Source organism: Apium graveolens, chromosome 4 (genome assembly GCF_009905375.1).
Source record: "Apium graveolens cultivar Ventura chromosome 4, ASM990537v1, whole genome shotgun sequence".
NCBI lineage: Eukaryota > Viridiplantae > Streptophyta > Magnoliopsida > Apiales > Apiaceae > Apium > Apium graveolens.
In genome coordinates this window covers 291,571,904-291,587,533 of record NC_133650.1, presented here as the reverse complement: position 1 = coordinate 291,587,533, position 15,630 = coordinate 291,571,904, and the positions used below count along the sequence as shown (strand labels likewise).

The window sequence follows — 15,630 nt, the reverse complement described above, 5'->3', positions numbered from 1 at the left end:
GCATCGCATTCTGATTGTTGCTCCAGCTGAAGTTAGAATGATTCTAGTTGTCAGGATGATAAGTGGAAGGAACTGGTTGCTGCGATCTCTGAAAGTTGTTGACAAACTGAGCTGAGTCACTAGATATAGCGCATTGCTCCGTCGCATGCGGACCTGCACACAGCTCACAAACACTAATTATCTGCTTAACACCATAGTTAGCCAGAGAATTGATCTTCATAGACAACGCCTTTATTTGAGCAGTGATAGCCGTAGCTGTATCCACTTCAAGAACTCTTGCTACCTTGCTCTGTGGAAATCTCTGGGCTGGATACTGATATTCGTTAGCAGCCATCAGTTCAATTAGATCATAAGCTTCCTTATAGCTCTTTGCCCATAATGCTCCACCTGCTGCTGCATCGAGCATGGGTCTGCACTGTGCTCCCAACCCATTGTAAAAACAATTGATGATCATCCAATCAGGAATTCCATGATGAGGACACTTCCTAAGCATCTCCTTGTAGCACTCCCAAGCTTCATATAAAGATTCTCTTGATTGCTGCACAAATTGAGTAAGTGCATTCCTGATTGCAGCTGTCTTCGCCACAGGGAAGAATTTAGTAAGAAACTTCTGAGCAAGATCTTCCCAAGTAGTAATCAAACCAGCTGGTAGAAAGTGTAACCAGCTCTTAGCCTTGTCCTTCAGAGAGAATGGGAAAAGTCTCAGCTTAATAGCATCTTCAGAAAAACCATTGAACCTGAAGGTGTCGCAGATCTCTATGAAATCCCTAATGTGTGTATTGGGATTTTCCGTTGGAGAACCCCCAAACTGGATTGAATTCTGCACCCATTATTTTATGCCAGGCTTGATCTCAAAGGTATTAGCTGTGATAGCTAGCCGGACAATACTAGATTGAATGTCATTAATCATGGGTTGAGAAAAATCCATCAAAGCTCTCGATTGTGCTGTTGGATCTCCCATTGTAATGAGTACTTAAAACACAAACAAATAAACCGTGAAAGTAAAAGAATCTGAGCCAGTGAACTTTAATGACCACTGATGACAAGCACATAAACTAAAAATTAACACTGGGTCCCCGACAGCGGCGCCAAAAACTTGTTAGGGCGAAAACACGTGCTAATATTCACGCAAGTATACACATTCCCAAGTAGTATACGATATAAATCAGATTCGTTCCCACAGAGACTGGTTTAGGTTAAGTTCAATTTATGCACCTATGCAACAATGTATGGTTATCGCTCAATGCTAAGACAAATAACAAATTGGTTTTTATTAAACTAAGAGATTATACTAAATAATATTAACTAAGAGAATTCAGGTTGAATTACTATATATGACAAACATGGGATTCTAACTTCATTACCACTTCATTCAATAACCTTTTCGTTCTTAACCTTAGCATGTGATGGTGAGGACACTAATCAGATAACGCAAAACTGATAAACGCCAACTTTCGTTGCACGAGTACCATTCTACCAGACATCCACAAAAGAGATAGAAGCTGAATAGGCACCAATTATATTGAGACCCTATATGTCTATAGAATTTGACAACATAACGGTTTAAGCACAAGTTATCTATCTTGATTACATAGGGCAAGTAAAACGGTTAGAGTTACCTACGAATCATGCATACACATACATGAACCTATGCTAGCATGGCAAGTTCTAAACCTCTATATTCACTGTCGCTTCAATAGAGATTAACACGCTATCTTATATGTTAGCTACGCACATAAGACGAATAAGCACAACCAATACTAGGATATCAATCAATCACCATACACCAAGATATCGAAACAATTAACTATTGAAATCCATAAGTAAATCCGCTAGAATCCCATAATAACGATAGCCCATAATTGAACTCATCGTCACCATGGGTTCCAATGAAAGCATGGTATAAAACAAGGTCTTAATAAACTGAATAATAATCAAAGTATGAATAAACGAGATCTAGGTTCAACAAGAACGAAAACGAGCATCCAAAGTTACAACTAATTCAAAGAATCACAAGTTGAAAACAAGATCTTCTTTTTCGGAGTTGTTCTGTGCTTCTAGGTCTTCTCCTTGATATCCCAATCTTTCCGGATGATGAAAACCCTTTTTTTAAGTATATATACGCCCCTAGTGGACCTGGACCCTTAAAATCGTCAAATCCCACTCAAAAAAGGCTTTTTCAGCGAAATTAGTGACCAGCCGCCTCCTGAGCGGCCGCTCAGCTGTCCTGAGCGGGCGCTCAGCTGCCGAGTGGGCGCTCAGCTACAGACTGGGAAAATATTCTGATGAATCTTGTTTTGGCCATAACTTGAGTTCTACTCGTCAGAATTAGGCGATTCAACTGCCCACGCGAAGCTATTAAGATTCTGTATAACTTGACAATGGCCTTGGCTTCCAATTCTGATCCCTTTTCATCATATTTCCTTTAAAAGCTCTTTTCTTCATATAACTGATACCTGAAATGCAATAACACAAAAACACATCAAAATACCAACAACTTGAGTCCAAAACACCAATTTAAGCTTGTAATAAAGCATTCGAAGTGGATATAAAATCCACTTATCAGATGGACTTTGTGAAGGATTGCAAGCTTAGCTATGCCATGCTAGAATCACCCTCAATCTTTTGTGAAATTATTGAAGAGATGTGGACCACTGCTACCTACAACTCAATAGATAAAACAATCACACTCACCATTAAAGGTAAAGAGTTCTGTATAAATAGTGATGTTATAAAAGCGTGTTTCAAGATTCCTGATAACAGTGTGAGCTCTCCACACATTGACACTGATATAATCAATATGCTTAATTCCAGGAACTATGCTCTTTCTACCTCTAAGTTAAGTGACATTAGGAGAATGGGTCTTAGGAAAAAATGGAGTTTTATGTGTGGTGTTGTGACAAAGGTCTTTTCAGGTAAAATCAGTAATTTTGATTCAGTCAATATATCCATGCTTAACATGCTCTACATGCTAGTTATAGATAAATTCTATAACTTCAGTGACCTTATTTTGTTTGCGTTGGGTTTTAAACTAGGAGAGTTAAGTAAAAGAGGTAAGAATGTGTATTATGCTAGATTTTTTATGTTGTTAGCTAACCACCTCTGTGAAGAGATTGTGCTTGAGAATCCTAACAACAAATTAAATTGTTGGGTTCAAGAGAGAAGGCTCATTGCAGATTTGAACAGGGCCAATCATCACAAGGATGTGCCATTGTTCTATTTTCCTGTAATGCAAGCACCTCAGGTAAGTGAGGTAAGTTCATCTATCCCTACCACTATTCCAACCTCACTAATTTCTTTGAGTTCAAGTGTGGCAATGGCAACTGTGTCAATGACCAAACAGTTGCCTACCCAAGCCACCAAACCTGTAATTATTTCAAAATCCAAATCTAAGAAAGCCCCCTATGGTATCTCTCAAAAGATGACAGTTGCAAAATCCACTAAAACCAAATAGGGGAGTGTGAAGGAGGGCAAGATAGGTGAGGGAAGGGGTGAACATAAAAGAAACCCTAATGATAAGGATGGAGAGTTGAGTGGATCCCAGCCTAGCCACACTGCAGTTTCCCAACAAATTGCAGTGCTTAAAAAGGATAAAAGCTCATTTCTAACTGCATCCCCCCAAAAGGATGTAGTTATTAAACAAAGCTCTCAACCAAGAGCACAGGCCAAGAGGGTTAGGAAAACAAACTCACCCTAAACTTATGCCAGAAAGAAGAAGTCTAAAACCCTTGGGGATGCACAGGGTACACATACTGTGCAAACTGGTGCAAAAGACACAGTCACTACACCTTCACAAATTCAGTTTGATGTGGCTCCAATAAATATGGAGTCACATCCAAAATCTCTAGTCATAGAAGCACCTCAAACACCAAACTCACCAACAAATTCTCTAGATGTGGATATGATAAACACATCAATTCCTGATTCCCCTTTTTTAACTCTGTTGGGGACCAAAATCTAGTGCAAATGAGCATCATCCTTTAGATGATTTATTGGCTCACTTGCCAATTCTTTCAGGAACTGTTGTATCATCTGTGCCCAAAATATCTTCAATCAGCACAGAGTCAACAATAGTTTCTTTTCCCAGTTCATTCATTTCTACTCTCTCGATGGATATTGCTCATTCGTCGAGTAGTGATTGTATCCCGATGGATAAGCTTAATAGTAGTTATCTGTCGGATAGCAAAACCACTCACTCGATGGATATCACTCATCCGTCGAGTATCTCTGCACAGCTTTAAACTTCATTTATTTCAAGTGCAGAAGATTTAGTGGTTGTACAGTCACTATTAGGATTGAGAGAGAAGAGTGTTTTTAGTGAGAGTCTGGTTGCTCCCAGGAAAAAGGAGAGGAAATGAGTGAAACTGTGTAATCCATTTCTTCAGGATTAGTAAAAGAGAGTGAGTGGAGTCCCACCTTAGATGGTGAAGGTGAGGGTGTGAGGGTGGGGAGCCAGGGTGAGACCCTGATGCAACAAAAGAGAGAAAACGGGAGAAATGCAGGTACTGGAGCTATAAGGATGGATGTCATTGCTAGTGAGTTAATGAATGTCCAGGATGCAGACAGGGAGGGACTATCTCAGCATCCTAAAGCTGTTATAGATTCCACCTCCCTTGATGCTGAGGTATTTACTCATCCTGTTCCAGCTTATCAACTTCTAGCTAAACAGGGCAATGACAATGCAGAAAGGATGCTCAATCTGGTGCATACCACACAGTCTATGATGAGAGCTAATGATGCCATCACAGCTTTGCCTTCTACAGCTGGTGATGTGGACTATGCGACTGGTGGCTCAGCTGATTTCTTTGGTGATGAAAGTGGGAATAGTGAAGATGAGGCAATGGACATAGGGGGAGAAGTAGGTTCAAGTTCAAGATCAGGTATGTCATCATGGGCATTTTCAAAGCATTGTGATGAGCTTTACTTCAAGACCACCCTGATCCAACTAATCAATGAGACAAATACTGCCCTTCAAACCACTACTAATGCTAGCACCAAGAAGCTCCTTCGAGCACACCTAGCCTCCCTGCAACTTCAACAAATCCAAGGCTTCCAATATGCTAGGGATGTAAACACCATGAAGGGTGATATTGAGGAGATGAATAAGGCCATTTCAGACAAGATATAATCTAAACTTCTAGAAGCTACAATGCTAGACATCAAGAGGCAATTAAGGAAAAATTCAGATCTTGCAACCAAGATAGATGCCTTGGACACAAGAATGTCAGCCATGGAAGCATCTTTAACAGCCATTCATCTTCATCAAGCCCAACAGACAAATCTATTTCAAAAACTGGTGGCTGCTCAAACCCCCTCCTCACCTCAACTTGATGATAACAAAAAGGGGGAGAAAGGACCAAGTGAGGGGGAGAGACCAAGTGAGGGGGAGAGGCTTCAAATTCAGATCAACAAAGTAATTGTGCCTTCAATTACTATCTCAAATCCATCAGTTACAGACGTTATAGATTTGATCAATGCAGCAACATCCAACATAAGAGCAACTGATAAGGAGAAGTTGAGTTTAGTCAACTGGGAGAAGATTGATGAGGAAATACAAAAGAAGTTTGAACTAGTTAAGGAGCCAGTTAAGTCAGCCATCCATCACTCTCAAGTCAAGCAAATTAGTGTGAATGAGATGAGCATGAACTATCTGGAAAGAGGACAGTCATCCTGCATCAAATCTCTAAAGGATGAAATAATTCTGAAACCAAGGGCAAACTATTCAAAATCATCATTGAAGAACCCTTTGGATACTATGTATGAGACACCTAAGCCTGATGAAAAGAAGCTTCTTTCAAGATCAATTGCTTTCTACAAAGATCCAGCTGATTCAGCTTCTAAAAGGAGAATTGCTAAAATTTTCAGAAATGGGAAAGAAATTTGTGTGGTGGCTGGACATCCTCAATTTGCCCAAGCAAAGAGAGAAGAAAAAGCTAGATTGAAGCGGGAAAAGAAGCAAGTTGCTCTAGATGCTAAAAAGACTAAACAAAAGAAAGAGCAAATTGCTATCTTGGCCAAGTTGCATGCTGTAAATTCATCACAACAAATTCCTTCTCAGCCATCTGAAGTTATTGAAACAAAAAAGCAAGTTGAACAACAGAAGAAATCTCCAAGAATTAAGGAATTGGCTAAAAGAACTAAAAGGAAGCTGGACATTGTTGATAAGGAATTGGAGAATCAGTTTCCCAAGGAATCTACTCCAACTACAACTCAAACATCAAAACCCTCTGTGGTATTTGAAGATATCAAAGTGGTGGATCATTACGGGAACATCGATGGTGAACCTATTGTGCCTAAGGATGAACCAGTAGAATGGGAGAACATACCAATTCCTGACTTCTATTTTCCAATCCTTAATAAGCCAAAGAGAAAAAAGTCAAGAGCAGTCAAGAAAGTGAAATTGTCTCCTCTCAAATCCAAATCAGTAGTCAAAGCTCAATCTAAAGTCAATAGGGGAGACTACATGTACTTGTGTGACATCAAAGAATTTTCTGATCTAAATCTCTATCTAGATGAACTAGATGAAGTAAGAGGAATTGATGCATACAGAAACCTACCTGAAAGGTTAGTGCTCAAGTACAAAGGAAGAAAGGAGATTCAGTGGCCACTTCATAGGTTCCTTCAAGAAAGCCAAGTTGTACTGATTAAAGTTTAATCATCCTTCAAGAAGAACTTTGGGTTTAATATTACTGCAAGAAGATTGGTACTGAAGAAGATTGAAGAGCTAAGGAGTATTAGAGCTAAAGATGCACTCTCAAAGACTCTAATCATCCCTTACACAGGGAGAAAAGTGCATCTAAGGCCCTACTGGCTGATGGAGTTCATGGATGACAAAGGAGTGAGAAGATTTTTCAGATTAGAAGACCAATTGAGCATCTCTAGCAATGAGACTCTTTTAGAAATGCAAGGAAAGCTAAATCTCTCAGAATCTGATGAACTGGAATTCCACAGGCAGCTCCAAAATCAGATTGAGGAAAATAACAGAAATCTTGAAAAGAAATCCAGACCTTAAAGGAACTAGACAAATCTGCTCAGGCTAGAGGAGTATCTTGAAAATGACTGTGAGCAAAACTTTGTACATTTTGTTATTTGAAGCACTTTTCAGTAATATCTACTTTCTTTTAAAGTTGTATTTTTAGGGTGTTTTGTTATCATCAAGTATCTCTTAATTTATGGCTACAATTCCAGTAGACATAAATTGGGGGAGATTGTTGTGTATTTGTTGTGTACTTGATGATTTTATGAACAAAACACCTTGGTAGATTTTACTTAGTGAAATTATGTAGCACTTGACTGATAAGGTTTATAGTCCCGACGGATAACTCATTATAGTCCCGACGGATGATGACTTATTATCCATCGAATGAGTAGCTTGTGTAACAATAAGTCTGTAACACATTTCTGCATACACCATTGTTTAGATTCTGTAAGTAGTATTCAAGTCATGTTGACTTTAACTAGATATGCTGAATAGGTTGATTAATTGTACATAGATGATGTCTTGTAATTCTGCATAAATGAAATGAAGTCAAGTGCCAGATTTCTACCCGACGAATAAACGACAATGCCATTCGACGGATGATCAACTAGACAACCCGACGGATGATCATGAACTCGACGGATGATCATGAATTCGACGGATAAAGAATTCAAATATCCATTGATAGTGACAACACAGTCACATGCGTCGAGTGTATGCAAATGGAATGTGGTAGCCTATTCAACTGGGTTTTCGAGAACAAAGAAGCATTGCCATTTTCATGCTATTATGAAGATATTCAAAGATGCTGGAATAGAGTAATGAAGTAGCATTGTAATAGACTAGATAGTTTTGTTTTTATTATCCTATCTTATTACTTTGTAATCTTGGTGATATATAAACCAAGAAGTAGCAACTAAGGAATAATATATATGAGATACAAGCAGAGAAACATTTGTAAGCAGAATTCTTAGCATTTCTCTGCATTCTTAGTTGTTCATTATTTATAAGCAGCTGTGAGCATTTTGCACACAGGGTTCTTTCGATATATATTATATATCTCTGGTGGAATCATTCAAATCCACCAGATGGTTTTTAAAGACTCTTGTTTTTAATTACTTGTATTTTGATTCATTTAATTAACTATTTCGCATTGTGCTAATCAATTCACACTTTTATATATATTCGAGTTAGAACATTTTTATTTCAAGAAAAAGTTTCAAGAATTCCATTCAACCCCCCTTCTGTAATTCTTGTCATATTGTTAAGGGAATAACATATACCATGAACTTGTTTGAAACCTTTTGCCACCAGTCGCGCTTTATAGGTCTGTACTTTACCATCCATATCAGTTTTCTTCTTGAAAACCCACTTGCACCATATAGGTTTTACCCCTTCAGGTGGATCAACTAAAGTCCATACTTTATTTTGATACATGGATTCCATTTCGGATTTCATGGCCTCTGGCCATCTCTCGGAGTCTGGACTGTTCATAGCATCTTGGTAGGTAAAAGGCTCATCATTATGTATGAGCATTACATCATCATCTTGAGTCAAGAGAAATCCATAATATCTCTCTGGCTCATGACGAGCCCTAGTAGATCTGCGAACAACCTGTGTTTCCGGAGCAGGAACATCTTGATGTACTTCCTGCCCATTTTCCAACTCTGGTTCAATATTATTTTGTACAACTCGATCTTCATCGAGATCTATAGTCCTCCCACTAATTTTCTTTGAAAGTAACTCTCTTTCAAGAAATACAGCGGTTCGAGCAACCAACACTTTGTTCTCGGTAGGATTATAGAAACTATACCCTTTAGTTTCTTCAGGATATCCCACAAAATAACATTTATCCGATTTTGGTCCCAGCTTGTCAGACACCAAGCATTTCATAAACGCTTCGCATCCCCATACTTTTATAAAAGACATGTTATGACATTTCTCAGTCCATATCTCATATGGAGTCTTTTGAACCGATTTAGTTGAAACTCGGTTTAGTGTATATGCAGCCGTTTCTAGAGCATAACCCCAGAAACTTATTAGAAGATCTACTAGACTCATCATCGATCGCGCCATGTCCAACAAGGTACGATTTCTCCTCTCAGAAACTCAATTCCATTGAGGCGTTCCAGGAGGAGTAAGTTGTGATACGATACCACACTCCTTCAAGAAACCTTTAAACTTGAGGCTTAAGTATTCTCCTCCACGATCTGATCGTAGAACTTTTATACTTTCCCCTGTTTGCTTTTCCACTTCAGCCTTGAATTCTTTGAACTTTTCAAAAGAATCGGATTTGTTCTTCAAAAGATACACATATCCATATCTACTGAAATCATCAGTAAAAGTAATAAAGTAGTAAAAGCCACCTCTTGCCATCGTACGCATTGGACCACATACATCACTATGTATAAGTCCTAATCATTCAGTGGCCCTTTCACCTTATCCGGTAAAAGGAGCTTTAGCCATTTTGCCAATGAGACAAGATTTGCATTCTTCGTATGATTCAAAATCAAACTTATCCAAGTAACCATCTTTATGTAATTTGGAAATGCGTTTCTCATTTATGTGACCTAAACGACAATGCCAGAGGTATGTTTGATTTGAGTCTTTTATCTTAATACGTTTATTATCATTATTTATGTTATAGACAGGAGTATCTATATCAAGAACATATAAACCATTAAACAAACGTGCAATCCCGTAGGTAACATTATTGAATGAAAAGGAACAACTATTATTCTAAATCAAAAATGAAAAACCTTTCTTGTCCAAACAAGAAACCGAAATAATGTTTCTGCAAATCGCAGGCACGTAAAAACAGTTATCTAGTTCTAAAACAAGCCCAGTGGGCAACGCTAAACGATAAGTCCCTACAGCTAAAGCAGTAACCTTTGCTCCATTGCCAACTCGTAGGTCGACTTCTCCCTTCGCCAATGTCCTACTTCCCTGCAATTCCTGCACATTTATACAAATGTGAGAACCACATCCAGTGCTAATACCCAAGATGTAGAAGTAGACAAATTGACTTCAATAACATAAATACCTAAATCAGAAGCAGTAACAATAGCCTTCTTCTTCTTCAGATCCTCCAAATAAGCATGATAGTTCCTCTTCCAATGACCTGGTTTCTTGCAATAGTGACAAACACCAACCTTTGGAACACCACCTTTAGGCTTCAAAGCCTTGGTCGGATCAGGTTTCGAATTGGCATTCGATATAGATCCCATCTTCCTCTTGCCTTTCCATTTACCCTTTCCTTTGTCCTTCCCCTGATTCACCATCAATCTTTGATTAGATTGTAGCAACCTCAAGGTTTATATTAATAAAACAATATATTCCTCGAATTGTTTTGTGTTGTTTTTGATTCCTTACTTTTAACGAAGAACTTGAAACGAATCGAAAAAGATTGTAGGTATCATATTCAACCCCCCTTCTACGATACTTTGGGACTAACATTAAATTATGAAAATTTGTTCTTGATATTGTTGATATGATTTGATGATTACATCATGTAGATAATATTTTATGGTCAATTTGGTATATTATATGTCAAAAACAGAGTTCAATAACATAGAGAAAATGATGTTTGATTCTATAAAACTGAAACTAGGGTTTATGTTCTTGAATATGTTTAATTCAAATTGGGGGTTTCCATTCTGTTGATTCTGGGTGGAAATTGTGACCACCAATGCATTCAGGAGATTCCCGGGAATTGATTCGTAATTTTTGTTTGATTTAAGGAGTGTTGTTTCGAGCAGATCGGAAAGTTGAACCAGACGGCGGCGGAAAATTCCGATGAATTTTTCGACCGTTTTATTGATCGTATGAGTAATCTGTTACTGCAGATGTGATCCTGGGAAGATGGGCATCGTTTTATATGAAGTTGGAGTCGATCTGGGCTAAAAACCAGGTCGCCGAAAAAGCTTCCCACCGACGACCATGGTTTTCCGGTGGCTGGGGACGACAACTGTCAAATTTACAGTTTAGTCCCCAAGTTTTTGCAAACTCTGCATTTTCAGTATTCTATTTTAAAAATTTGTAAAAACCAGACTTTAGTTTTTAAAATTGCAAGAGTTGGATTTCTGTTTTATTATTTTCATAAAAAGTATTTTTTTTATAATATTTTCAGAAATTGATTTTATCCATTATTTAATTTCTAAAAAATTATTTTTATTTAAAATTAAATCTTAATTATTTAATTAATTAATTTTAGTTGATAATTAATTATTTGATTAGTCAATTAATTTAAATATAATTGATTAATTAATTTAATTAGTTATTAATTAATTTTAATTGATTTAATAATTAGATTTAATTATCTATTTTTGATTTAAAATTCCGAAAAATAGTTTTGAGCTTTAAAATATTATTTAACATTATTTTCAAGGCTCGATAATTATTATAAAATTATTTTAAAAGTCAGATTCGGGTATTCGAACACTTTTATTTAATAATAAAATGATTCGGAGTCCCGTTTAAATTCCAAAAAATGTTCAAAAATTCGTATTTAATACCTGGAAAATCATTTTAACCCCGAATCTTCTTTGAATAATTATTTTAATTGAATATCTTATGTGTTACGTGTTATATGTGATCTTATTGATGCGTAATATGATTGTACGTACATTGTTTGACTATTTTATTCATAACTTTTAATCCGTATGACAGATTTGGGTGAAACGAAGGGTAGTTAGAAGCTTGTAACGAATAGAACGAAATAAGAATGAAGATTGATAAGTACATGTAATGTTTAACAGAGGAAGAGAGATGTAGGAAGGGAAAGCAAGTGGTTGACGAGTGAAAACCAATTGCAAGTATTATTAAAGTGAAAGCAAATTGATAAGGCAGGTATCCTTGAACTTTCTTGTACTATAATTGCATGTATTCTCGAACTCTCTTCTTTATGTTGCAATTATTCCAGACAGTTCTTATCCTATATTGTAAAAAAATTGAAGTACTTAACCCTAAACCTTGATTCTTATTGATCTTGATCCATAAGTCTTATTCTTTGTAAACCAATTATTGTTGAATTCTCAAATACAAACCACACCTATATGATACTAATCCATAAATACATATATACCACATACTGATTCTTGATACTAAATTGCTTGATATACCATCCCTTATGCTTTGTTTAACAGAAGACCAATTCTTGTAACCCTTGAACCCCTGGTCTTCTACTTTCTGATTCTTTCATTGATTGAAAACCAACCTTTATGATTCCATTGCTATACCTTCTTGGAATCATGAATCGCCCTATGCTTCGGGATAAATGTTATTTATGATGCAGTTTATTGATTTACATTGTTTATCATATTGTTATTTTGGAATTGGATTGTTTTCAAATATGGATCAGATTCGTGGTCGGACCAGATTCGTGGTTATAATAGGCCAATATGTGCCTTGGATCCAGTATATAGAGCAAAGCTGGGAGCCTTGCATGGGGTTAGTGTGTGACTGATCAGCAGCTTAACCTTGGTTTTTAAAATAAAAGTGAATATCCAATTCTAATCACTGCTTATTAGTAAACTTGATTCCTTATATCATTTCAATTGATCATTGTTAATCTCAGTTATTCTCATTGCGACTTACTGAGCTACTTAGCTCACTCTTACAAATCTGTTTATATTTTTTTCAGTGAAAAAGGAAATTGGTGGTAGCGAGGATCCCCAGACAAGTGTGCGAGCTAGGTATCCAGGTTGAAGTGCAATAGACTAGCAGATGATGTTTGGCTTGGTTATGTTAATAGTTTGTAATAAAGTTTGAACTTCAGTTGTAAGATAAATAAACTAGGACTTTGTACAATTGTAATATAAATAAGGTTGTGGCTTGTGGACATACTTTATACTGCGTCGATCCGTGGAATATGGTAAGTAGGGTCATTGTATATATATTATTATACTCATAAATAGGCTTAAATATGGTGTGTGTGTGTGTTGTGGACCCCAAACTTCTGACCCGGGTTTGGAGGGCGTTACAGGTTTGGCATCAGAGCTACGGTTTAAAGTCACTACCACAAGCTTAGATTGTCGGGAATGGGTAGAGGGTTAAGATTAGAATTAAGAAATAAAGAAATAGAACGTCGAGAGGTTGAGTGCGACTAAATAGTATCTTTTAGTACGATTCGTGACAAGATTCGAGATTCTTATCTAGCAACGTGATTTTCAGATAGCGGCGATGTCAGATTCCTTTATCTCAATATCATATGATTATTCGGAACCTTCAGTCGGAAGACCATCATCTGATCCGCATCCTGCTCTTCCACCGATGTTAGCTATAATACATGTTGTGATGGTTGCACCATTGCAAGCTATTCCACTTCCTGGTGTGAGACCACCTATTCGAGGACCTCCACTTACTGATTTTGACTCCACTGGATATTCAATTGCGGGTACATCTTTTCAGTTTACTTCACATCCTGTTCCATACCAGAGGTATGAGGCTCTTCTTTTGGAACGAGAAGCCCTATTGGCACAGATCCAGGAGCTACAACATATCATAAGGACTATAGATGTTGATAGGAATGTGAGGGAACTTTGGAATGAGATTCAGGTGACACGGAGGATACTCGGGGCCAGACTTCATGGAGCTACTTGCGAGTATGCAGCCCCAGATGCTCTTATGAGGTGGGCCACAGAGGTATTGGAAGATTTGGAGAGGCTTGGTGGACCAGAGTTTCCCTGAAGCTAGACGACAGAAATGACGTAACAGCTGATATATGTATAATAGTGTGTAGTACGTATTATCAAACTTTTGGTGGGTATATAAATAAACAAGACTTGCTGAATAATGGATAAGCCTGTTGTACCTTTGCCTTTAATAAAACATTTTTGTGCTCGTACCACCAAACTTTGACATATATATCAGTACTCTTCTTTTTCCAGCATTGTCATTTACTTTACTATATTGTTTTATAAACTCTTGCGATAACATGTACCATTTTTCCCCTACCTGTTTACATTCTGTAAAGAAGCATGCAATTTACTTAGTTCAATGATAAAAAATGTTTTCAAAAAGAGATATTTTATGTTGCAAGAAAAGTTTTCATAAAAATAATTTGATTTAAAGGCTAAATAAATTGTTTGATTCTTTACAAAAAAATGCCTCCTAGAAGAAATAGTTGTTCTACCAACCAAAATGAAGAAACCAACAACAATAACAACAACACCCAAGACAGTAACAACCAGAATGTTAATCCAGGTCCCATAGACCCAACTGTAGCCCGGATTCTTCAGATTTTGGCTCAACAGATAGTCCACTTAACTCAACAACAGCAGAGGCAGACCAACCCTCAGGTAACCTTTAAGACTTTTCAGGTGGTGATTCCACCAGAATTTAAGGGTTCTATAGATCCTATTGAGGCAAGAGTCTGGTTGAAGGAAATTGAGAAGGCATTTGCCTTAATCAAGGTGAGAGAAGAGTATAAGACTGAGTTTGTAAGTTACTATCTGAAGAATGAAGCCACCTACTGGGGAGGAAACTGTTAAGACATTGGAAGGTACGGATGATATTGCATGGGATAGATTCAAGGAGTTGTTCTTGTAGAAGTATTTCCCTCAGTTTGTTCACGATCAAGTGGACACTAATAAGAAGAAAGCTAAGAGGTTTTAGCAAGGACTCAAGTCACAGATCCGTGCGAAGGTGGCTATATTTGAATTGGATACGTATGCGGGAGTTGTGCAGAAATCTATGATTGCGGAGACAGAGAGTGAAATGTGTCAGAAGGAGAAGGAAAGTAAGAAAAGGAAGTTTGAAGGGAATGAAGGACAGTCCCAGGCAGGGAAGTTTCCAAATTTCAGTCAGAGGACAGGCAAGTTCCAGCCAGGAAGGAATTTTAACAGACGGAATACAGGAAATGGAGGACAAGGTAACCGTCCAGCCACTGGGAACCAGCCAACCCAACAGAGGCCAGCTATACCAGATTGTCTAGTCTGTGGGAAGAAATATGGAGGAGTTTGTAACAAGTTGAATGTGGTCTGCTATAGATGCAACCAGAGGGGGAACTATTCAAGGGAGTGCCGTAATCATCCAGCCAGAGAGCAAGTCAACAAGGATCAGCCTATCAGGAATCAGGCAGGCAAAGTTCCAGCAATTGGGTATACCTGTTAAAATTGCGGAAAGCCAGGGCACATAGCTAGAGATTGCAAGACACCAGTTCCAGTCAATAATACACTACGAATCATGGGAGCTACTCCAACATTGAATGAACCTCCCAGTGCTAGAGTTTATGACATGTCTGTGAAAGATGCTATCATGGACACTGTTGTTGTGGCAGGTACGCTTACTGTGAATTCTTTATGTGCTAAAGTGCTAGTAGATTCGGGAACAACTCGATCATTTATTTCTCAAGATTTTGTTGATAAGCTGAATTGTCCAATTGAATTGTTGAGTGAAATTATGACAGTAGAATTAGCAAATCAATAGCGTGTATATGTGAATCAAGTGTGTAAGAACTGTGAGATTGAGATTTCTAGAAATAAGTTTGACGCTGACTTGATACCATTTAAGTTAGGAGAGTTGACATTATTTTAGGAATGGACTGGCTATCAAAGCATGATGCTCAGATAGACTGTCGTGGCAAGAAGGTCATTTTGAAGACAGCAGACGAGAAAGCGGTGACGTTTAAAGGTTAGAAGCAAACAAAGAAG

At 37.6% G+C, this 15,630-nt stretch overlaps 1 non-coding gene across 1 annotated transcript; it reads left to right on the top strand.

Moving 5' to 3' along the window:
• The first annotated feature begins 464 nt into the window (after positions 1 to 464).
• Positions 465 to 571, top strand: LOC141722943 (small nucleolar RNA R71). The gene has a single exon (XR_012575942.1). It is a non-coding gene; the product is annotated as a small nucleolar RNA R71 (small nucleolar RNA).
• The last annotated feature ends 15,059 nt before the right edge of the window (positions 572 to 15,630 follow it).